The sequence below is a fragment of the Callorhinus ursinus genome, unplaced genomic scaffold (assembly GCF_003265705.2).
Source record: "Callorhinus ursinus isolate GAN/ISIS: 27379988/994484 unplaced genomic scaffold, GSC_fseal_2.0 scaffold12, whole genome shotgun sequence".
NCBI lineage: Eukaryota > Metazoa > Chordata > Mammalia > Carnivora > Otariidae > Callorhinus > Callorhinus ursinus.
The window spans coordinates 34,843,049-34,869,303 of NW_027397074.1; positions in this window are offsets into that span (position 1 = coordinate 34,843,049).

The following is a 26,255-nucleotide window of genomic DNA, read 5'->3' on the forward strand; positions in this document are numbered from 1 at the left end:
CTTAAAGTTAGCATTCGAATATCTAAGAGAATGATGAGGAATTCAGCTCCCTGTTGTCAAATGACCCAGATGTGGTAGAAATAGAGAAAGGGGAATGCTGGCTATGCCCTGTTACCACCTCCCTAAAAGGTGAAAACAAATTTCAGTTCTAATTCTGCCATACATACCTTTATTACACAAACATCTAGTGAAATCCCAGCACTTTGTCTTTTTTTTGGACTTCAAAAAGGTATTTTTTTTGGCGTTTCAACAAACACTTCATGTGAAAGGTTTTCTTGAGAGACAAGAGAGGGAAAACTGTTTCCCTTTGGGTCAGTAGTAGGCAAACACAATCATTATCCAAGGGGGAAAAAAAAAGGCAAGACCCTTGATGGTTTCAGAAAGGACTCTACTTTGGAAGCTAAAGGGTTAAAGGTCACTAGATGTTTATACCTGCTTATGCCTAGTTCATATGTGAATAAGAAGTTTCTCTACAATTTCTTTTTAGTCAACATTCAACACAACCAATTTCACTGCTGAGATCCCATTATCAAGATTCCTCTTCCTGATGAACATAATCCCGAGTGTAGACAGAAAGTTAAGCAAGCTAAGCTCTAGCACCAACAGCTTTAGGATTATGATTTTGTTACTTAAAGCTAGCTGACCACCTCTGTACTATGAATTCCTGATTAGAGCAAAATGAGGGTTAAATCTGACCACATGTCTTCATTCTACTATAAATGCTGAACTATTTTAGATTAGACACCATCCCGCTTTCTCCGAGTTATCCTGGTCTTTTTCCATTGATAGTGCGGTTTTAATACTAGAGTTTAAACCGAACCCTGCCACTAACTGTGAGACCTTGGCCAAATCACATCACTCTTCTGGATCCCTGTTCTCTTCACTGAAAATGAGGGCACTAGGTTAAATGTCTCTTGATCTTTACATTCGTATAATCTATGAGCCAGTTGTGTTTTAGCTGACGTAGTGGAAAACAGAAATGTACGTGTAGAGACCTAGCTTTAATTCGTTTTAAGAGTCATTACATACGCCACAATATTAGCCTCCTCAAATGATCAAATGTTAGCATTAGACAAGTTTGGTTAGGATTACAATTTTTAAAAACATCTTTCAGGGTTCTACTCTATAAAGGATTCTATAGGTGTAAGTGATACTAGCATAGACTAAGTTATAGCGGTAAAAAAAAAAAAAAATCTGCAAGGTAAAAATACCAACCACTGAAAGGGATCACCTGATCAATTCTCAGACCTACTAACTCTGCCTTCCTTGCATCAGGGTTGGTCTCAGAGCAGATGGTGCTCTCTGTTCAGCCTTAAAACGCGACAAACTAAACCATGTTTCCAATAGCAATCACCATATTTCCTCCCATTTCCCGTTTGGTTTTAAAAACCCCTAAATGTAGCGTTTTCTTTTTAAAATCCCCTTGAATGATTCTTTGAGCTGCAAGCGTATGTGGGGACGCTCCAGGTACCGCCCCACAACGGTCCCTTCTCTCGTAACGAAGTGGCGGAGCTGTGGACCCGCGGACTCTGCGTGGAGCGCACCTGAGCGGCCAGGGCTCCCCGAGCTAGGGCGGGCGCGGCGGCCGCCCGGCTCCTTCCCGCACTGTCCTGGGTCACGGCCGCGGGCAGCCGAGGAGCCCGGCAGGAGGAGCGCGGGTCGCCTGACCATCACCTTGCGCCTCGCGTGGGCGTGTTTCGCTTCAGAAACCCAAGTCCTTAGGCACCCGGTCCTTCCCCTGGGAGGAATCGCCGGTCCAGCCGCGAGCTCTCCTCCGCTCCACCCTAGGCGGCTTCCTGGGTCCTGCTGCCTCCCGCGCGCTCTTCCCCGCGCCTCGGCCGCGCGCCCAGGTGTCCCCGCACTTCTCGTTTCCCCCGGCCCGCACCTCGCGGGCCTGCGGGTCTCCAGCGCCTGGGCCCGCGCTCCCGTCGCCCGCCCTGCCTCCCTTCCCACCCGGCCCCGCCCAGCCTCCGCCGTGCAGGGGCTCCCGGCCTGGCCTCTCAGTCTCCCTCCCACCTCCGCCCCCCCTCCTCCCCAAGAGTTGCTATTTTTAGTAAATCCTCCGCGCGCCGCCACCAGCTCAGCTCGCAGCTCGCAGCCGCGCGCACCGCCCTCCCGAGCTCCCCCCCGCGCGGTGGCCGCGGCGGCGGCGGCGCGTCCCGCACATCGCGCAGCGCGCACCGAGCCGGCCCCGCCGCGCCCGCCGCCCTCACCGCGGTCTCCTCCTCAGGCGCCTGTCGCGGCCGGTAAGTCCCTGCTGGCGGAGCAGCGGCGGTCCCCGAGTCAACTTTCAATCCCCCCTTTGCTTCTGCCTCGCCATTCTCTTCTCCGCGAAAGATGGCTGTTTGGAGAAGGGGGAGAAGTTAGGGGGTCGCCGGCGCGGGGCGAAGGAGGGCGCGACAGCCTCAGCAGGCGCGGGCGGAGGTGAGTGGCACCACAGCCCCATCCCCGGCTGGTGCCCGGGGAAAGCCTGGGAATTGGGGGCCAAGCGTCCCCCGGATGTACCGCTGTATACCCTGCTCGGATTCCCCAGGTTAACAGCATCCCAGTCCGGACCCCGACACAGCTTGCCTTGCATCTTCCAACCCAGAGGCTGGTGGGTTTAAGGGAACCTTTGTCGTAAGTTCAGTGCCAGGTGATCTTTTTTTGCTAAGCAAAAACACATTGGTTACGACAAGCCCAGGCGAGGGGTCGGTGACATGACACCCTCTCCCTCCCCCCCCCGACACACACACACACACACACACACACACACACACACACACACACACACAGTTTATACTGGAGCCGAGTTATGAATGAAAAGTTTGTACTGCCAACGTGTTGCTTGAGGGGAGCAATACTTAGTGGGGGTACCTTTGATATTGCGTGGGGGGACTTCAATTCCAAGTCTACACATCAGAATTCTGGGTTTTAAGAAAAGTTCCGGAGCCTGGGGTATGGGAAATAATGCAGTTTCTTAGCTAGTGGAAGGAGGTTGGTAAATCGTAAACTTATTCAGGTAAACTGGTTAATTAAATGCTTCGAGGGTGTCACAGTGGGGACCAGAGGGAGTAGAGCACAGGGGGCGTTCCCTGAGTGCCTCGCGGCAGCGTTTGGCTTTGAAGCCATCGCCCACTTGTCCGCAGTAAGAGGTGTCAGAGGCCTGTGCGTTCGTGGTGTGATCGAGGGGGACTGAGCAGCTCTCCAGATCCGAGGCGAGGTTGTCAGGAGCGGTGGCCTGCAGCGGGGAGCTGAGGACGCGATTCAGGTGATCCGGAATTGGAAATTCTCTCGTGAGTTTCCTACGCTCTAATTTCAGAAAGATGTGTTGCCGTTTGTTTTCCCTGCCGGGAGGTGTGTATAATCTCCTAAAAGGAACTTTGAGGTTAAGTAACTATAACATTTTGAAATCTGTGAGAAATGGGCTATGTACATAAACGCCCTTCTATGTATATTGTGCGTGTATGTATGTGTATGCAAAACGTGAGAGTGGGGTAAGAAGGGCTTAAAAAGTTGAGCTTGACTGGAAAAGAAAGTGAAGAGTTAATATTCTTCTCCCCAAAGGGTATAACAATTCTTATAGAACTAAATACTCTTGGTGTGCTGAGATTTCTCATAAGGGATAGAATTTAGGAAATACAGGTATTTAGAGTATAATCAGTGTTTTCAAATCTTGCAAGCATATTGAAAGCTAGAAAAAGGGAGTTAAAAATATGGAGAATTTATGTTAAAGAAAAAATTAAATTATTTGGAAAGAAAACAATTTGACATTTGGAAAGGTCTGGATGTTATTTTCTGATGCGCTGCAAATCTTTTAAATCCTGTAATTAATAACAGCACAGAGTAAGTTGCAGTTAGTAAATGAGGACAATTAAAATATGTTTGGAAAAGATAGCTTTTGAGCTACTCTTTGGTATTGTGGATGTTTATTATGGAAATTATTGTGACTGAAAACTTGTTGTTTAATGTATTTGCTTTTCACCACAAATAATTGGTCTTCCTTTTCCTTTTAAACCACTATTCCAGTTTGGACCAATTTAATTACTCAAAGACCAAATCGCTCATGTGCCTTCTGGAAAGCATTTGCATTTAAACTACTTAATAAGAATATTGTATTTCCAAAAGGACAAGTAATTTATTAGTCAGTTGTAAAACTTTCTTGTAATTTATTTATTCATCCATTTTGTTTGAATGAGGCAAATCTCAAGAGAGCATTTCCTTGGAATATGTCATTTTCTGTGGGGGCGGAAAAAGTGAATGTTTTCATATATGTTTCAGTCAGAAACAGGTGCAGGTGGAGTGGGAATCCTGAGTCTGACCTTTGATAATAGACTGCCAGCTAGAGAGAGAGATGCTTTCCCAGCTCTGCTGAATTGATCTTCTTCACTCATAATGGACACGGTTAGATGCACAGAGGATTGTGCAAAAGGAATTAAGAGATTTAAATGAAGTACCAGTTTATGGTTAGGTAAGGAAGTATTTTTTTTTTTTTTTCAAACCTCAGTCTTCCTCTTTCTTTCCCTCTGCAATTCAGCCTGCTGGGCTGGCCTTCACTGGAAATACTCTCTGGCTACAGAGTGTTTGGCATATTAAACTGCCATCCTCTAAAAATAATGATGGTCCTTCTGAAATTAAAAAGGTAGTTTTATACACTGTAACAGGCTTTTATGATTGAGTGTTTTATGACCACTATTATGCCATTATGGTAGACAGCGTTGCTTCATGAAGTTACTGTCACTGCATATAAATATTTATTATATATATTTGGGGTATGTTTGGAATATATTTGGGTTTTTAGGAATTTTAAATCATAAAGCCAACTGACCAGATAAGTTGTCTAACTAGTTTAAGTGATACACATAATTCAGATTTGTATTAATATCAACATCTAAGGATGTTTTACAGTTATATGGCTTTCATTTCTTTTCATTAGACTTATTTCTATTTTGAATTTGTTTAAATATTACAGCATATTATACTGCAATTTACACCTGCTCAGTGGGGAAGGTGTAGGTTATTCTTAAATAGAGATATGGAGAAATAGCTAACAAGGAGTGTCATTTGAGAAACATATGGACATCATAAAATCCTTCTGTATGTAGCATCTGTACCTTCTCATTAGTGAAATATTGTAGTTATGGACATTTTTATTACATTCAAATGTGGCTTTTTATTTTTGCTTCAGTGGCTTTTTTGTTTTAAAATGTAATTATATTAATGTTTAAGTTGGTGGGGGCTCTTATTGTTTGAAGCCCTTCTTTTCAATAAAGATGTTGTACTTAATTTTTATTGCACACATCCGCATATATGTACAATTATTTCCTAGCTTGCTATTATAACCCTTATCTTTCTCAGATATTCTTCAAAACACTTGAGAGGCACGTAGGAAGACATAGTCTCTTTTTCAGAAGAAGGCAGCAGGTACACTGATAGATCCAAGGTCACACACTAGTGAATCAGTGTGAAGCTGAGGGTAACATCTATATTTCTTGTATTCTGTTCGCAAAGCAAGCTGCTCCTGTGGCTATGTTGAACGGTATTTTCATAAATTTATACAGTCTTGGATCTTTAAACTACTTAGCTTTCTAGATATGATGATCAGATTTTATATCCGCCAATAGGGTCATAAGGGAACGGGCCCTTACTGTGGCCTTCTGATGGAGAACCATGACCTCAGTAGGTAGTGCTAAAACAAACATACATACCTTTGAGGGGTATTCATTCTCTAGTCAGTCCATAAGTCATGCATCTCTGTTTCCACTGTTCCTACCTTATCAACCACATACTGTCCTTTTAATGCTCAAAGCTGCTTTGAATTTTATCAGCACAGTCACCAAGCTGGAAGATCATCATGGTAAGATCTCTACTAGTTAGAGAACTCAGTATGTGATTTTTGAGAAGGTAGAGTATTGACTGAGGATAGTAATGGACCGTCCACTCCAGAGCTAGCCAGTATTGATTAGGGATCATGTTTTTCTGGGTGTCAGGACACTCATCTTCTCCTATAAGCTCTGCTTGTTTGGCTGAACTTAGAGAAATCAAAGTGAACAGTGGGTTTATGCAATTATCTGGTTCTTTCTGTTCATGTAGACATTGTATCTAGATAAATCAGACTTAAAAAAAAAACAAAAAGGATGGCATCTTGTTCTTCTGTGGAGAAGGTACTCATGACTTTTTCACTTTTTCAAATTCCCTGTTTTTCAGATCTCACTGGAATTTTTCAGGGTAATTGCCCACATGATTTGTTAACAGCCAAGACTTATTGTATTGTTAGATTCAGAAGTGGAATACATTATCCACGATGCAGAAGAAAGCATTGTATTTTCATAGAAAAGAGTAATATGTAATGTTATGTTAGCTTTGTGTATTTGAAGAAAATACTTTCATCATTTTCTAATAAGGAGATGGTACCAGGTGTTCTCTACTTTATTATTTATTTACTGTCCTTTCCCTAAATGTATGGTTTATAGGAGTTCATCCAAACATTTTAAGGATGAAATACTGAAAAAGTTAAGTTTTGAAGTGTGATTTGCCATTTACTATAATGAATTCTGTTTAGAGCCTCAAGGAGAGGAAAACACCCATTTTTAATATTCTTTGCTATACCAGGGAGAGTATAGCATGCTGCTGGTGAGACTGAGAAGAGTTGAAATTACTGGAAATGGTACTTTTTTCCCATTTCTACAGAATCTGTCATAAGGAGATTAGTGTGGACTTAGTCTAGTTTGAATGGAATAGTGTTGAATGGAATTTGAAATGGCCAGCGAAGGAAAGATAAGAATTGGTTTGCTCAGATCTCACTCAAGATATTTGGCAGCAAGTCATTGAAACTAACTTTGGTTCATTTAAGCATTAAATAAATGTATGAGAGGATACTGACTCTTTTTGTTTTCTGTTGCTTTGTAACACATGACCACAAATTTAGCAGCTTGAAACAATGCACATTTATTATCTCGTTTCATTGCTTAGGAGTCCACATATGGCCCAATTGCATCTTGTGTTAGGGGATCTCACCAGTTGTTGGTTAAGCCTGCAGTCCTATCCGAGGTTCACTTAGGGTAAGATCTGCTTCCAAGCTTCCTTAGATTGTTGGAGGAATTCATCTCCTTGTGGTAGTAGGAGCGAAGTTTCTATTTTCTTGCTAGTTGTCAGTCAGGGGCCACTCACAGCTTTTAGAGGCTGCCCACTGTTCTTGGCCATGTGACCCTCTCATAGACACTCTTACAACACGGCAGCCTACTTTTCAAAGCCAGAAACAAGAGTTGTTGCTACCATATAAGACAATATTTTATAATGAGTGGGAGTGACATAACACTTTTGTCATGTAAGATCTAATCAAGGCTGTGACATCCATCACCTTTGCCATATTCTATTAATTAGAAGCAAGTCCTGTGTTCTCTTTCACAGGAGAGAGTATTGCTATCACTGTTGGCACACCAGCTTCTATAGTAGAAGGTGAGTTCTGTATTATAAGAGAAAGCATTCTTCATATATAACCATGGGGTTCAGTTGCTCAGGGCCCCTAAAGGATGACAAGAGTCTACTGCCAAAGGAAAGGACAAAAATGTGAGCAAATGATTGCTTAATGAAATGTTGAAGTTTTTGACCAGTGTAGGCATGATGACCATCTGGAAACAGATTTGAATTGGAGAGTAGCTGGAAGCATGCAGCTCCTGAGGAAGAAAACTCTGGCAGGATTTAGGAGAATGGGGGTAGTGAGGCTTCACTTAGGAATGGTGGTGAGTAAGGGACAGGAGAGGCTAGGTAGGGAGAGACAGGTAGGGGAGCTCACCCAGGGGGCTAGTAACCAGGCTCACAGAAGTCCCAGATGTGGAGAAATCTAGGAGATATTAACCAGAGAGAAGGGAACACCTTGTTTGTTCTTGAGATATTTATAAGAACACCCTGTTTGCTCTAAATGTAGACAGGATATTCTCATGATATTTACAAAACTACCGTGTTATTGACATGAAATTTACCAAGTTCCCTGGTCAGTTTTCTATATAAGACCCACCATAAAAGCCATCAGCCCATAGAAGCCCTCAGTGGCAACCTATTGGGGAACCCCCTGACTCTAGAGAGGTTTTCTCTTTCCTTTCTGTTCTTATTTTCACCTAATAAACTTTCACCTCACCCTTTTGTCTAGGAGATTCATTTTTCCACTCTGTGAGACAAGAACCCTGCAATGGTGGTAAGAAAGTGGAAGCCTTTAAAAAGATGAATCATTAGCAGACATGTTAGTTTAGGCATTGGCTTAATTAGTCCTTAATATATTTTGCATATGAAAGATTTTTAAAGGATTACTGCCACCAATCCTTGTATGAACCAGTACTGTGATTTGGAGGTCCACAAATTTGGCCTCCCCTTATTTTTCTGGAGGGAATAGAGCCAGAAACCAATTTCGATCCATTGTACAATTTGTGGCTCCATGAGTATCAGGTGTTGTATAGAGGTATGGGGGGAGGGGATCTATTGAGCCGTGCTCTTAACTCCAGGCACTTTGTAGGAGTGATTTTTATCTAATCTGCATCCTCTCTCTGGCAACTTGAGTTTGTTTCCCTAGTTCTGCCACCCCTGCTTTCCTCCCAGGGAAATGGAGACTTTGAAAGGTTGAATACCTTGCTAAGCGTCATTCAGATATGGGTGGCACCAGGAGTTCAATCTAGTTCTGATTTCAAAGCCCATAGTCTTATAATACACATCCCCTACTCACAAGGCGTAAGTGAGGCTTCCAGGGGAAAGGCTTGTTCTTCCCACTGAAGTGAATGTCGGCACTACAATTGCTTTTGGGTTCCTTCGTTTATCTTGTGAGAACTGGATACTGGAGTATGAGGGTTAGAGAGGAGTGAGAGAGTGTGCTGTATCGTGCCTTCTTTTTTTCCCAGCAGGAAGTACAGATTATAGGTCTGTCTTCCATCTAAAAGTAAGAATGTGGAGTGGAGGCTGTATATTTTTATTTCTACTTATCATTTTGGCAGAAATATAAAGCTCTGTGTCTCCTTTCTCTCCTATATGTAGATTTCTATTAAATTCAATTAGGAAACATCATTGCCTCTTTGGCCATAGGGTTCTTTCTATAGCTTTTTCAGTAGATGCCACTGTTTTGATCTACTTGAAAAGTCTATTGAGACATTCCTCCTTTGTTCTTCTATTACTCAGTCCCCCTTTCTACTCTGTGGTGCCTCTGAATTCTATTCATAGATATTCTGCTTTTTTTTTCTTCTGTTTTATGTACTTAAATCTCTTCTTTAAATGGATCTATTTCCATTGATCACAGTCATTTGCTCAGATCCCGTTGCTGCTCTACTGCAAAATACAAGCTCAGTGTGGGACTCATCTGTATTCTATTAATTTTACCGAGTTGTACCCCACATCCCAGCATGATATGAGGAAGACTTTAAGATTTCCCTGGGCATTTAAGTCAGAATACCCTAAAGCAGCACTGTGATTGGATTGCGTTAGGTCAGGTGCATACCAGTGGACCACTCAACTGTGGCTTATTAGGGTGGGCTATAATAACCTAATCCCCAACAAGTTACGGTTCAGGAAACCTTAAAATAAACTTATTTTTTCACGTAGGACTTAAATATTCTAACTTAGGCCAGATTTGACCCTAAAAGCCCAACCTACTTAGCCTGGCGTGCAGGTTCTCTCATAGTCTGGACCTAGCCTCTATTTATGCCCTCTTCTTTCTTAAGTCTCATCACTCCTTGCTGTATGGCTTTAGGGATATAAGCCCTAAGCTTGGAACTAGCTCAGTGACTTTAGGTTTTAGATACTGAACAACCAGCCTGACGTGTAAAGAAAAGTGAAGATGTGAATGAGTATGTGGGGGAGGGGTGAGGGGATGAGAAACAAAAGCAGTGTTTCAGTTTTTCAGTTCCAGCATCCAGTCATTCTCTGAGGCCATTCTACCACTGATTTTGTGGTTTTACATTTATGTGAGCAAGAAGTTTTCCATAAATTGAGTTTCAGTCTTTTGCAGTTGAAAAGAGTTACCAAATAGCACAAGTTTCTTTCAGTCTAGGATTCTCAATGCATTTTTTGGACCTGCTACCACTGGAAATATCAGTAGCTATCTCTTAGCCAAAATCAGAGTGTTACTCCTCTGGACTTTTATTTGGGAAGTGTGCCCTTTAGAAGGTGTAGCTTCTCTGTGCTCCTTTTCCCCTGTGCCCAACTTCTATCCCTCCGCTTTTGTGATGCTTCCTCAGGTCACTGTAGCTCACAATGGTCTCCTTCATTTCTGAATCCCTATAGTGATTTAGGACTTCGGCAGTGGTTTACACAGATGTAAAGTTGAATTTTATTATTAATTGAAAAAAATCCATAATAATAAAAGGCTACTATAAGTAAAACCGTTAAAGGAATTTGCATTTTTTTTTTTTTTTGGCCAGAACAGCATCTTTATAGTTTTGAAATATAGTGGTACATTTAATATATGAAACGATTTACATATCTTTTTGTGGTCCTTTTGCAATTCCATTAGAGATCTATAGCCTCTCATGCCTAGAAGGAAAGAAGGGAAGTGGAGGTTTGGCTTCCTCCTGAGTACCCTTCCAAGTAAGGGGGAAGAATAGTCTGATTCTAGCTAAGCTTACTGGTCTGTCCAGTTTGAACCTAAGTTAGTCTTATTAAACATTTTGTAAGTGTGTAGGAACATAGAATAAAGTACAAACACCTTCACTTATGGATTTCACAAATTATAAAACCCAAACCAATGAGCCAACATTAAATGTAAACAGCAGAATTGATGAAATTGAAAGGAACAGCATTAAATTTTGTGATAAGTGATGTGTTCCTGAACTTACATTGCCAGTGTTGGGTTTAAGAATATAAAGATGTAGCCTCAGATCTTGTTCTTATTTAATCCGTTTCTGTGTTTTACATTAATAAACACATAGAAAGCGTCCTTTTAAAAAGATTTAAAACCCTCACGATATTAACTTCAAGGCTTTGTTTGTTGGTTCAGTGTAATCAGTCTTCATACGTGAACAAAACTCTACTAGCAAATAATCTTCAAATGTCAGTTTTAAGCTATCACCTGAGCACTCTATAGTGTCTTTTTGTTCTCTTAAAGATGTGATCAGCGTTGTGAAATTATTGAATTCTAAATTGAATGTGTAAGCCATATCCAAAGATTGCAGGAATGGAGAACAGATTGTGTAGAAACTACACACAGCACGTATGCATCACCTTCAGGCATGGTGATGATTTTAACCACTATAGTGCAGGTACCTTTGGATGCCTTACTACTGTGTGTTCTATAGTGACTCAATTCATCCTCACCTTTTTTCTCATCAGACTTTATTTATTTAGCAAACTGTATGTTATTTTGCCTTCACCTAGTACCTGCATGATTGAGAAGACCAATTGCAAATAGTGGAATGAAAACTCCATGGTGGTTTTGTTTTAAAAATGCTTATTCAGAAATTAATTAGAATATATTTATTTTACACTTTTATTTATTATTATTTAAAGATTTTATTTGAGAGAGAGAGAGAGACAGAGATAGCAAGAGAGAGCATAACTGGGTAGGAGAGGGAGAAGCAGGCTCCCCGCTGAGCAGGGAGCCAGACTCTGGGCTCAATCCCAGGACCCTGGGATCATGACCTGAGCTGAAGGCAGATGTTTAACCAACTGAGCCACCCAGGTGCCCCTATTTTACACTTTTAGGTTGTCATCCCAGTGAAAATTAAATTAATTGAATTTAATAGAATTTCCCAGATGGAAAATCATCCATCCCAAAATGGAAAAACAAAACTGCACATCAGACTTTTCAGTTTGAAATATGTAGTCCCAAATATTAATTGCCATTTAAAATATTTTATGTTTTACTCTGTGTTGTGTCATTAACTAAATTGTAAGCCCTGTGAAGTCAGCAAGAACGTGCTTACTGTTTTTTTGTTTTGTTCTACAGCACCAAGTGCGTTTGTGTTAGTTGGTGCCTAAAAAGCGTTCGCTGATTGACCAAGTGTTTATATGTTATTTCCTATGGCACTGTGAGCTCCTAAGGGCAGGGACTATTTTATTTTAATCTGTGGATTCCAGATGCCTAGCACAGCAACTCTTACATGAGAAATGCTCAATAAATGCTCTGAAAGAAAGAGCGGATGAGTTATTAGCTTTTGTTTGTGTGTGTATGTGTGCATTTGCATGTCTTCTTTTAGATCTCATGCTTCATATACAAGGCACTTTTAACACTTGTATACATCAGTGCTAATAGAATCTTTGCTGGTGATGGAAATATTCTTTATCTGAGTTCTCCAATTATCATAGTCAATAGGCACATGTGACCTTTGAGCCCTTGAAATGTAGTCAGCCTGAGAGCCTGAATTTTTTACTTAATTTTAATTTTAAAATAGTGTCATGTGATTGATAGGCAGCTGAGGTCCAGATATAATGCCTCCATTCTCAAACTCATTTGCCTACATCACCAACACTGCTGCACTTTTGGGTTGTAATTAGATGTTGTTGGAAGTTGTTATTGGATGAATAAATTGAGTTATATTTATTTATTTGAGTTCTGTTACTTTAAACACAAGGCAATATATTCCATCAAATTGGTTTCATTCTTTTCCCAAATGACCAACAACATTGAATGTCATCCTTTCAATCATCCCATCATCTGATTTAGGTTTTTATAATTTCTTTGTTAGTGTAGACACCTGACACTGACCGCTCTATCAGATAAGTTTTACATACACTTTTTTTTTTTTTCTAATTGCCAGGTTTCCTTGTGTTTGCTGGTCTCATTGTTTTACATCTTTTCTCTCCTAATAAACCATTTAAACTTGGATTCTCTATTTGATCATCATCATCATTGTTTATAATGGTGTTTATAATAGTTTGTATTTGATTTGGTGTACTAATGTGATATTCTGATTTCAAATTTTATGTATTCTTTTTTTAAAGCTTTATTTATTATTTTAAGAGAGAGAGTGTGTGCCTGTGTGCCTGTGCATGCTCGTTGTGGGGAGGGCTGGAGGGAGAAGGAGAGAGAGAATCTCGAGCAGACTCCCCACTGAGCGCAGAGTGGGCCTTGATCCAGGGACCCTGAGGTCATGACCTGAGCCGAAATCAAGAATCCCACACTTTAACCCACAGGGCCACCCAGGTGCCCCATCAAATTTACATACTCTTAAAAATATGTAAATATTCCTTTTTTTCTGTTGACTTTTTTGCTGTTCATATCCTTTTATCCTTTCTGGTAGAGAAGAAGAATGAAATGGCAGCATACACACTTAAACATATGATGACTCAATCCTTGTGTAAGATACAATCTCACCATTACAAGTTTCACAGCTGGTATCAATTGCGTGAAATCAGTGCACCAGGATTTTTCCTTTAGAAAGACAGGAATTGCTTCCTCTAAGTGGCCAAGGTCTTTTAGGCAACTTGTGGCACTTTAAGAGCAAGACTTTGATTAAAATCCATCATATATTTATTGAACCTCAGTATTAGGTATATTCGTATATATTCTCATTTAATTCTTTTGAGAATGCTGAATCTAGTAATATGTAATGGTAGAAACTAAATAGAGACCAAATATCAAGTAAATTGACATAAACTCTGCTAAGAAGCAGAAACACTTAAGAATTTTCCACTCGTTCTCTACTGCTGGAGATTTATTAGTTTTTTATATGGCAGAATTTGAACACAGACTTTGGTGTGGCGACTTGCCTTTGTTCATTCTTTTAGTCTAATGTATTAGTTCACAAATTTCACTATGCATCAGAATTTCTTTTCAGGATTGTACACTCAAAAGCCTGTAAACTATACTTCATGGCTGAGTTAACTTCCTTTCCAGGGCAGTTTTTTTTTTTTTTTTAAGATTTTATTTATTTATTTGACAGAGAGAGACAGCGAGAGGGAACACAAGCAGGGGGAATGGGAGAGGGGGGAGAAGCAGGCTTCCCCACGGAGCAGGGAGCCTGATGCGGGGCTCGGTCCTAGGACCCTGGGATCATGACCCAAGCCGAAGGTAGCCACTTAACGACTGAGCCACCCAGGCGCCCCCAGGGCAGTTTTGTCAGTACAAAATTTTTATCTTGGAACTACTTTTCCCTTACTACCCAAAAGATGCATCTTGTTTGTATTTATTTCCACTTTAGTTCTAGTACAGGGCTACTCACTGAGAGAACTTGTAGATATGCTTTTGAATAGATGTCACAGAATAAGAAAAACTGTAGCAACATACAGAATTTTACGCTCATGACTTGTGAATTGTGCTTTGGTCACATGATTGCTTTCATCTGCCTCTTAATGGTGAGAAGCTAGTGCTGCTCTACTGCTCCAACTTGCTGATAAGGCTTCTCCTAAAAATACCTAATGATGTGTATTATGCATTAGGTTCATTTTAGGCAGGTTTGGGGGACGAGGAACAGAATTTTGTTTTGTCACTTGTGCTATAAATATATTTTTATTTATTTTTTTATTTTTAAAGACTTTATTTATTTGACAGAAAGAGTGGGAGAGCACAAGCAGGGGGAGCAGCAGAGGGAGAGGGAGAAGCAGGCTCCCCGCTGAGCAGGGATCCTGATGTGGACTCCATCCAGGACCCTGGGATCATGACCTGAGCCAAAGGCAAATGCTTAACTGACTGAGCCCCACCCAGGTGCCCCTATAAATATATTTTTGATCTACTTACCTGTTTGACCCAAATTTTGAAAGTTACCTGCATTAAAATAAGTATTTGATGAGTTTAACATTGTAGTGAAACAATAGTTATTTGCTTTTATTTATAACTTTCAACAAAAGCATTGTGAAACCATGTGAGATGGAGTTACTACCTCTCTTTTATGAACACAAATGTAATAAACTCAAATTATATATTCAGAAGTATAACACTAAGAATACTCAAGCCAAATGAGAAAATGTAGACCAAGTGGAATGGGATTTTAGAATAATGCTACAGTTTTTAATTTCTCTAGAATAGCAGATCTGAAATATTCTTGGGGAAATTAATAATTTTTGAGTACTGGAAACACATTAAATTTTATTTCATATCCTATTTTATTTTTTACATATCTTATAAACCCCACACCACCTTATTTTTGCTTAAACACCAAATAATCTTTAAAGAGATTATATAACAAAACCAAATCTTTTGTATTTTCTCATGCAGTTGCTATTTTAAGTGCTTTTCATTCCTTTCATTCCTTTATTTCCTTTTATGCTTTCAAACCGTTTCCATCTGGTATCATCTTCCTTCTGCCTGGAGGGCTTCCTTTAACATTTCGTGTGGCAAAGGTCTGCTAGTGATGAATTCTTTCAGCTTTTGTGTATTGGAAAACATCTTTATTTCACTTTCATTTTATAAGATTTTTTTGGATATAGAATTCTAAATTGACAGTTTTTTCCTTTCAGACTTCAAAGATGTTGCTCCACTTTTTTCCTACTTGCATTACTTTTTAGGAGAAATCTGCTGTCATCCTTATTTTTGTGTCTCTTTATATACAACATGACCTTAAACATTTTCCCTTTTTCACTGGTTTTGAAAAATTTGATTATGGTGTGTTTGATTATAGTATTGCTTTCTTCATGTAATTTGGGATCATTGAGCTTCTTGGCCTTATGGATTTATGATTTTTATCAAATTTGAAAAGAATGTAGTTATTCCAAATTTGTTTAGTTTCCCTTGTCTCCCTACTCTCTTTCTGGAACTCCAATTACGTATATATTAGAATCACTGATGTTCTGTTTGTTCTGTATTCTTTTTTTTCTCTGTGTGTTTCATTTTACATAGTTTCTATTGTTGTGTCTTCAAGTTCATTACTGGTGATCACATTTAGAGTGTTTTTTGTAAATCACATACATTGAAGTTTAATTTAGATGTTTTAAAAATCTTCCACGTCTCTACTTTTTTGAGCATATGGAACAGATTCGTAAAAACCATTTTAATGACCTTGTCTACAAATTCTAACATCTTTTTAGTTCTTGACCAATTTTGTTGGGTTGATTTTTCTCCTTGTTATGGGTTATATTGTCCTTCTTCTTTGAATGCCTGGTAATTTTGATGGATACCAGACATTGTGAATTTTACCTTGTAGAGTGTGGGATATTTTTATATCCCTATAAATATTCTTAAGCGTTTTTTTAATGGGATGCAGTTAGTTACTTGGAAAAAGCTTGATCCTTTCAGGTCTTGTTCAGCTTTACTCCAGTCCCCAGGAATTATAATGTTTTCCAGTCTTCCTGGTGGGAATAGGCACAATTCCCAGCCTTGAGTGAGTGCTCAGTACTGTTCCCTCTAATCCTTTCTGGTGGTTCTTTGCCTGGCCATGTGTCGTTTCCCTTATATATTGTGCTGATCACTATTTTGTTGATACCTGAGGGTTATCGGCAGATCTTTGGAGATCTCTCCCTGTTCAGCTCTCCTTCCTCTTGTAGTTCATTTGGAGATTTCTAGCTGCTCTGATCTCCTTAGATTCGCAGTTACATCTTTTCAGCTCAGGGATTGTGCTGGGCTCTGCCTTGTTTTTTCTTCCCTGAGCCATTGTCTATAAGCTGGAACAGTCATAAAGCTCATGTCATCACTTTCTCATTTCTTAGGGTTTGTATTATGTTTCCTGTTTCTCAAGGATTATTGCCTGATACCCAGTGTATTGAAAACTTGTTTCATATATTTTGTATAGCTCTTTCATTTTTTGCAAGAAGAGTGCATTTCCCATCCCTGTTATTTTATCTTGATTGGAAGTGTGTATCCTCCATTCATTTTTCTCTTCCATGTAAAATCTTGCTGGTCAAGATAATTTTGGAGATGATTTAAGTATTTAATACTCATTTTAATCCAGTCTATTGTGACATTCTTTTTTTAATTTTCAGTACGTTCCAAACTTTCTATAATGAACACTTTGTACTACGTATTTTCAAAAATTAAGTTTTAATAGTCATTTATGTCCCATATTATGCTTGATGATTTTAATCATTGCCCTAGCTATTCAAAATTATTCTTAAAGCAAACCAGTCATAAATTAAAAGTGAAATTTGTTAAACATAATACTTTACATAGTTTTATGTGGATAAAAGATGCCACTATAGGGAAGTACTATGTCCTATTAGCTTGTTTTTAGGAAGGATTGAAGTCAGATAGCTTTATAATAATATACTCTTAAATTTATAGGATGTGAATGATCGTAAAACAGCTAATAAATCACTGTCTTTTAAATTGTATTGCTTTTTATGGAGTTCCTTTTTATATTTATTTAGGAGATTCTGTAGCTCAGGGGTAAGTTTTTAGAATGTTCACATATCAAGTAGTAGTGAACTATGTGCTGGTGAACTATTTTATTTTTAGTTTTCTCTAGTACTTAAATGATAAAATATAGCACTGTGAACTAATATGAGAATAGAGTGTCAAAATTCAGGAGCACATCTTGCTTTAGCGCATGCATGTTGTTACTTCAAGCATTTTCTGGCAGTAAGGGCACAATTGACTGTGTTAATTTAAAAGAATCTTTGAGGTGGTATAGTTCCATATGCTGTAGGAATATGTCAATGATTTTTGTATTTTATAGTTTGAGTTTTTAATGTAGTCTTTTGAAAGCTAGTTGTTAAGCATGGCAAGAAGACTAGAGTTGCTTTAGAATTCTTAGGAAAATAATTTTGTAAGAACAAATTAAAATTAACTTTAACTTTCTTCAGCACTGTCATAAATACCAGCACGATGAAGCCAAAATTGTGGCACTGTTACATTGCTCTGTTTCCAATATTTAAGCATAAAGGTTAGGCCAGATTTATATTCTCTTGTAAAATTGAACCAAAATATAAATTATTTATAGAATTTTAAGAACAGAATCTTAAAAATTGAATACCATTCTGTGGTGGAGACTGCTAGTTAACCCCCCGTATCTCTTTTCTCCATCTTCCTCAAACCCGGAGCCCCTGAATTTTTGCTGAGATCAGACCCCCTACAGAACAAAGGTGGCATTTCTCAGCCTCTCTTGCAGCTAGGAATTGTGCCATGTGGCAAAATTCTGGCCATAGGAAGTAAGCAGAAGTGATTTGTATGACTTGCAGATGGGCCATTAAAGCACAGGGGTGTGCTCTCTTTTCCCTTCTTACTTGCTGGAATGTGGATTAGGCGGTGTACTCTCTTAGACCATGATAAGAGGCCAGCATTCTAAGGATAGCAGAGCAACCAGATTTTTAAAAAAAGCTTGGGACAATGATGATGACTTCTTAAGGTAGAACTGCCATACCTAGCTTGGAGCTCTATGTGAGTGAGGAAGAAACTTCTCTCTTGTCTAAGCCACTGTTACTTTGGGTCTCTACCACACACACAGGCAAAACTATACACTGTTCTCACAACGTTTTTTTTTTTTGTTTATAAGACATGTTAGTAGTTATTTTTTATAACTGTAAACTTGAGAGGAGCGAGGGATTATGCCTCGTAGAGATTACAACTTCTTCATAGGACGTCATTAAAAAAATTGGGTAGTCCAATATCTGTCAGCTAAAAAGGACAACATAATTAATGATGGCTCGTCTCTGAGAAATGTTAAGTAAAACTTGGAGGCACATAATTCTTATGCTGACTTTTGAAGAAAACAAGCTTTGAGAAGAGAGAGAAAACTAAATTATTCATCTTTCTACTTGCTCACAGTCACCAAATATTTTTTTTTCATTTTCCCTTATTTTGTATTTCATGGGTTTCAAATCCTGAAGTTCCCTTTTCAGTCCCAGTGTGAAATGGCTCTCTGTGATATTTTTCACTGTTTATTACTTACTCCCCATTTTGGAATCTGTCATCCCTGAGCCTCTGGGATGTCAAATGCTTATGGTTTCCTCCTCTGCCTATGTTCTCTCCTCAGTCTCCTTTGTGGGATCGTCAGTCCACCCTTTGCCTGTGTATGTACTTTGATTCTTGGCTCAGCATTCCTTTCACTTTATATTGGGGAGATCACAAACTGCAACTCATAGGCATGTTTTGTTGATATCACAGAATTTAAAGACACATTGCATTAATTGGCTGTATTTAAAAATCAGGATATTTAACATGAAATCCAGATTTGGCTTTTCTTGACCAAGAAGATCTGACAATACTACATCTACATTCCCCATAGCATTGGGGTGGTTGGAGCTGAGTGGTAGCTGCCTTTTTTTTAGATTAGATGTGTTCTTTTCTCTTTGTTATAGTCTCCACTCCCTATTGCTTACATCTTGTGTTTTATTTATTTTCATTACTTGCCTGATCTTTTAGGCATTGAAGTTTATGATACTCATCTTCCTGTGTAATTTAAGTTTTAAGTTAATTGTTTTTAAAAGCAATTTCCTGGGGTGCCTGGGTGGTTCAGTTGGTTGAGCAGCTGCCTTTGGCTCAGGTTGTGATCTCAGGGTCTGGGATTGAGCCCCAAGTCAGGCTCCCTGCTCTGCAAGGGAGTCTGCTTCTCCCTCCTTCTTCCCTTCTCCCTGCTTGTGCTCTCCTCTCACTCTCCCTCTCTCAAATAAATACGATCTTAAAAAACAATTTCACTTTCCTTCCCCTTCCTTTTGAATTCCAATTCCTCCTCCCTATCTTTATTATTATTATTCTAATTAGACTATCTTGTTGTCTCACCTGGTTTATTTGTAGTAGATACCTAACTGACTTTTATGCCTCGTATTTTCCAAATTAATCATTCTCCACACTGCTTCTAGAGTGACCTTTCTAAAATTAAAATTTCAGTATAACTCTATCCAACCTCAAGACTTTGAGTGGCTCACCTGGCTTCTGGATGACTTAAGACTCCTTAGCATTGGTAAGAATGTAAAATGGTTCAGCCACTTTGAAAAACAGTCTAGCTGTTTCTCAAAAAGTTACCATGTTACATAGCACTTGCACTCCTAGATATATGCCTGAGGGAATTAAAAACATATTTCTAGACAAAAGATGTACATGAATGTTCATGGCCATTTATATAGCCAAAAAGTGGAAACAACCCAAATGTCTACCAGCTGATGAACAAACAAAATGTGGTATATGCACACAATGGAATAATCCTGGGCCATAAAAAAAGAATAAAGTACTGATGGATGAACGTTGAAAATATTAGGCTTAAGTGAAAGAAGACTGACTTATAAGGCCTTTTGTAAGGTCACATATTGTATAATTCCATTTGTATGAAATATCAGTGATAAGAATAGACTATTGGTTGTTGGGGGTTTGGGGGGGGGAAATGGGATGTGACTAACTAATGCACATAGGTTTCCTATTTGGAGTGATGAAAATGTTCTGGAATTGCACAGGGCTGATGGTTGTACAGCTCTGTATATAAACTAAAAAAGTCATTGAAGTATACAGGTTCAAAGGGTGAATTTTATGGTATGTGAATTATACCTCAAAAAATAAATCAGGGACCGTAACAGACCTGACTTTTGCTGATCTTTCCAGTCTCATTTCCTGGGACTTTTGTCTTTCCGCATCCCCCACCTGCCCAGAGCTCTCTCCCTTGTGCCCGTGTACTAATCTACTAACTTCTAAGAGTGCCATGCTATCTCTCCATGTTATCTATTTACACATTTCTGCCAGAAGAATCCTACCCCTTCTGATCTCTCCCGGCCTATCAAAAGAATTCCTGATTTTTCTTGAAGTTTTCGTTCAGATCTCAGCTCTTCTGGAGTCTCTTATATACCACCGCTGCTGGATTACTTAGGAGGGTTAGGTAGATCCTCCAGAGCCAACCTGGAGCACCTACAAAATGAAAAGAGATGAACTTTGATGAATTTATCCAAATTTTGCAATCAGAAAATCTAGCGAGAAGCTCTTTTAACTTCACTGTGCACGTAAGTGTTCATGTTTTGTAGTTTTTAATTTAATTTAATTTTTTATTATTTTTTTAAAGATTTTATTTATTTATTTGAGAGAGAGAATGAGAGAGTGAGCACATGAGAGGGGGGAGGGTTGGAGGGAGAAGCAGACTCCTCGCTGAGCAGAGAGCCCAATGCGGGACTCGATCCCGGGACTCCAGGATCATGACCTGAGCCGAAGGCAGTCGCCCAACCAACTGAGCCACCCAGGCGCCCCTAATTTTAATTTTAAATAAAATAGGGTGGGCTAGGTGTAGGGAACCATATTTTAAAGCAAACATAAGAGTCTTAATCCATTTTTGCTGCCTCCACACCTCATTCCTCCTACCCTTTGTAGGTTAGGAGCCTTTCCTTTGTGACCCCCACACACCCCCGGCATCCTCTGTCATCCTGAATAGTCACAGTTCATTTTTCTGTCTCACTATCTAGACTGGGTACTCCTTGGGGATAGCTGTGTGTCTTTCATTTTTCTATCTTTACAAGTAAATCCTCATAATTCTCCATAGAAGGTGTTTGGCAAATTTTGAACAAATGAATGGACATACTGAGTGGCATTTGTAGGCATATGGGAGAGATAGCTTGTATTAGCTTTATTTAAAATCAGAAACCTGTGGACTATTTAAGAAATGCTGTGTAATTAGATGGCTTCATTAAAAAAAACCTGATGTCTCTTCTCCCTGCCCCCTGGCTTTTAAAAAGTTATTTCAAGAAGAGTAGATTAATAGAATGTGAGAATTTTTACTTTTCTCAGCCCATACACCTGAGGAAGGTGTTAGATAGAGGGCCTAAAGTGGGTATTAAAATGGTACTTTGCCCAACAGATTTTTAAAGTGTCTTCTGTACTTTTCAAAGCAGTCTTTCTTTCCCTTTCATGTCAGAAAGTTCTTTGTTAAAATTCATGTACTAACATTAACTCCCTGTTTGGATTTTTTTCTTTTTTTACTATGCAGTGGCAAATAGTGGCTGGTTAATGTTTTCTCTTTGAAAAATGTGATTTTACTAAATTATTTATAAATGATCCCTGACCTTTTTACCTTTGGTTTTTAAAACTAGGAACACTTTACTGTCCTACAGTGTTTCATTTCCCAGAATCAGACTCTAAGACAAAAGGTTGGAGATCAGGTGGTTTTATTTAGGAGGCAAAGAACACACGAGTGGGGATAGGGAATATGCAGTCAGTAAAGGGTGTGTATTAAGCCAGCTACCATTTTGGGCAACTGAAGCTTAATTCTTTTGGGCAAACTGCAAGAAGGCATCCCTTAGAATTGTCTACCCAAGAAGCAAGGAAGCTTCTTGGGCATTACACCTTAGAACCAGTTACTCTTTAGTTGAAGGCTGCTTCCAGCCTGCTGTAGAGGTCCAGAGAAATCCCTCAGGTGACAAAATAGAAGTGTTGGCAGTTGAAAGTCTGTGGACATACATTTGAGTAGTAATGGCCAGGGGATGTGGGCAGGTATTAATAGTATCTGCTGTATATGGAGATGGTACTACACCATAGTGAGAAGAGTGCTAAAGTGTGAAAAATATCAAAATTTAAGTTAAGCCTTACTCAGGTGTTTACCCAGCCCTCCATTAAGTACCTACTATGTGCTAAATACTGTGCTGGGGTATGCTGATTTGCTTATTGAGCCACTTAGCTATTTAAAACTCAGGTTCTTCATTTATAAGATAACTTACTTTCTTCCTTTCAAAGTTGAGATATAGATGGGATGATATTCCTGAAAATACTTCGAAATGTTTAAAGCAATATTGCAAATTTATTATTATGGTACTTACCCAAATATACCCCGATAAAGCAATAAAAATGAGGTTAGACCATTAACTTGTCTCTTATCAGGGATATGTTAGCCAGTCAAAAGCTTTTTTCCTTAGGCTGTGTGAATCTGGCCTCTTTGTGCAGTTTGTGTAAAATAGTAAATTTATAAGTTCCATGAAAGGAATAAGATAACATGGGGATGGCTATTTTTAGTCAGTTGTCAGCGAAGGCATCCCAGGGAAAGTAGATAAAATGAACCTTAAAGTAATAGGTAGGAATTAGCTATGTGAAATAGGGAATTTATGAAGGGATAGTGGATTCCAGGAGAGCTTGTGTTAAGTACAAGAGGCAGTGTAGGTGAGAACCCACCCAGTGCCCGGGTTCAGCTTTTGAGCCCATGGGCTGGCCATGACAGGGTCACATTCTATCTCTCTTTCTAACTAGCTGTGTGGTATCTGACTGGTTATTTAATTTCTTAGCCTTTCTTTCCTTAACTGTAAATTGGGGACCCTAGTACTATCTACACTCTTAAGACTATTGTAAGGGTATGTTGTAAAAATGCATAAGATACATTATGTAAGGCAGTTAGAATAAATTCTCAGTAACCTCATCTGTAGCTTTGGGTATCAGTAGAGTTTCAGATTACAAGTCTTGTTGCCTAAAGATGCACGTAGTCCCATGCAACGGATTTCTCAAAGTGTATGGGACATTAATCCAACAATATCTGCAAGAAAAAAAAGATAATGACATTAAAAGAATTTGATAAGCCCTATGTATCATTGATGAATGTCATGAAGAGTCATATCAAGATATTAACATCTCTGAAAAGTTTGGGAGTGAATAAATCTTTCTGACTTTGTTTAGTACTGTGCATAAAATTTCTTTAATCACCAGTTTCTGTTAGATACCTATTCATATTGAATATTCTTTGGGAAATGTTAATTCGAAGAGCTTCATAGTGGATCAAGCAAGTTACCAATAATTATATATCTACATTAATATTATCTATCAAAGAAATCATCTTAACTTATAAATGTCTTTAAGTAATATGACCTTTGCTCAAAGTATTTTTTGAGATTCTCTCTGTAGATATGCCTCTGAGCCAATTTATTAGTCCCCCCACATCAATCATTATGTGATCTTTTATGGATTTCATTCCTCATTCTCTACAGAGAATTGTATCACTTGTGCTGTGATTCCTCCTAGGTCTCAGATCTGTTCAGGATGATGTTTTTTTGGCCTCACTTGAGATAATTTAAAGAACATTCCCTAGACAATTAAGTCGACTTCCAAAAGTACTTGGAGAAGTGCCACCATCATTAAACTAAGTGGATAACTTTCAAGGTGAACGGTTTTAAAAGGGACAGCAACTACTTAGATGTGTATTTTCTCTGCAGAATAAATGACTTGTCATTTTATAGTCCTACAAGGAGTGCTAAGTTCCTACTATGTGCTTGTCTCTGTGGTCATGATAGTCAATTTGGGGCAGGTGTTAATAATCTAGTTGGGGATTACTCTAGCCCATGGGAACTTTTAAGTAAGGGAACAACCTTACTCAAAAGTAATCATTATAGAAAGGCATAAATATAGTCATAGAAAAGATCAGAGTGTTACGAAAGTAGAGGGGGGGGGTCTTTTTTGGGGGTTAAAAAGATTCCCAACAGCAAAGATGCTTACAATGAGCCTAGACCACCATGTGAACAATTGAGAGAGGATATTCCAGGCTGAGAGAAGTCAAAGTACAGAGGCCCAGAGTTGTGAAAGAGAGTGGGGAACGACAGCCATGTGAGTGCAAGTGGGGTGTAGGGTCCTCCTGGGAAAGTGGAAAGTGATGAGCCTGGGAAACCAGATGAGGTCCTGACCATAAAGGGCTTTGTAAGTGCTAGGGGATGGAATTTGGAGTTTATCCTCTAGCTGGTAGAGCACCACTGATAGATTACTAAACAGAGATGGCCATAGTCATCATTTTAAAGAGATTGTTTTGGTAGCACTATGTGGTTGAGTCGGAGTAGGGAAAGATAGGGGAAAAGGAGTTTGTGGGGGCTGTTACAGTGGTCCAGGCAAGAGTGAGTCTAAGCTAAGGTAGCAAGAGTAATGATGAGAAAGAGGGAACAGCTTTGAAGTAGTGTATTTAGGAGATGGGAAAGCAGATTGTCATGAAGGAGTGGATAAGAAGAATAAGGGGAAGGGCAAGTCTGGGATGCTTTCAGATGGGGCAGGGTTGGATATTGGCACCATTTAGTATGATTGGGATTCAGGAGACAAACACATTTTGTGGGACATTTACGGAGTTCTGTTTTGTACTTGTTGAGTTTGAAATACTTACTTCAATTTATACCTTTATTGATTCCCAGAGTAACTACTCTATGATAGATAACGTGTTAGACTCTGAGGATATAGCAAGAAGAGTCGCAATGTTTCATGTGCCTGTGAAGCTTACAGCCTACGGGGAGAGACAGACATAAACAAATAATTACCCAACTAATTACTTAATTAGTAAGTAAATAAGGGGACCTAACTCACAAGGCATTGTGTAATCCATTCTGGTACTTAGCAGAGCAGCCTGGTTGGCTAAGTGGTAGAGATTTGAGGTCATTGGTAAATTGTTGCTTAACTAAAGCCGTTAGTGAGATTGCCTAGACTGGATTTGCAAAATGACCAGGAAAGGGGACTGAGGTTAGAATAACATGAACATTTATAGAGAATGGTGAATGAAATAAATTCTAAGATGAATTTGGAAAAGCATGGCAGAGTAGTTAAAAGGTGTGTGGAAAGGATTGGGAATGTGGCAGAGAGATCAAATAACATAGGTTCCCATGGGCTAGTAACTGCAAGTCCATGTTGGCTCTAGCAAGAGCAGATCGTAGAGTGGTAGGTGTATAAGCCATATAACCATGCAGTGGTGACCTGGAGCTGGCTTACACGGATTTGTGAGAATCAGACTGTTAAATATTCAAGAACTGTGTAAGATGTTTGTTAAACATACCCATTACTGTCAACTGAATTATGTATACTTATGATTAAATAAATTATATTAAAATTAAGTATAATGTTTAAAATCCACCCTCCTGCTTGTTTTACTACATTTTCTTATTGTCTGTGCTCTTACGGTTATTTATGTCTATTTTATCTGGATAATGGATGCACCATATAATGTTCTGTTACTGCATATCTCTTCTGGAGTCTGTGTTCATTGACTTCACTTTGGTATCTTGAAATTTGCCATAGTGAGAGTATGCACACCATGGAAATTGGCAAATGCTGCAAATGTGAGATATTGTTTTCCTGTTGTCTAGATTTAAAGGGATAGAGATACTGTTAATAATACAGACTGCACTCAAAAGTATGTTGGATATGTAGCAATTGTATTATACATGGCACAGAAAATGGAAGAAATATGCTTCCAGATATTCTCCCAATACATAAAATATTATCCAGTTCAACAGAGAAGTCACTTCCATTTTTGATGAGCAAGAGAAGTTCTGACATACATATTCATTGTTTCACTTTCATCTCATTTATGAATGTAAAAGAAAATATCAACCAACATTCATGTCAGAACATACTAGATTTGGTAAATAGCAATGAAAGCATTTTATAAGAAACCAGTTGGAAAGAAAAAAAGAGACCATTTGGCTCTATGGAATTGAAGGTAAAGAATATTGTATATTTTATTATATGTAATTTGAATGCTGTATCTTTTATATTAGTAAAATTTATAATCAAC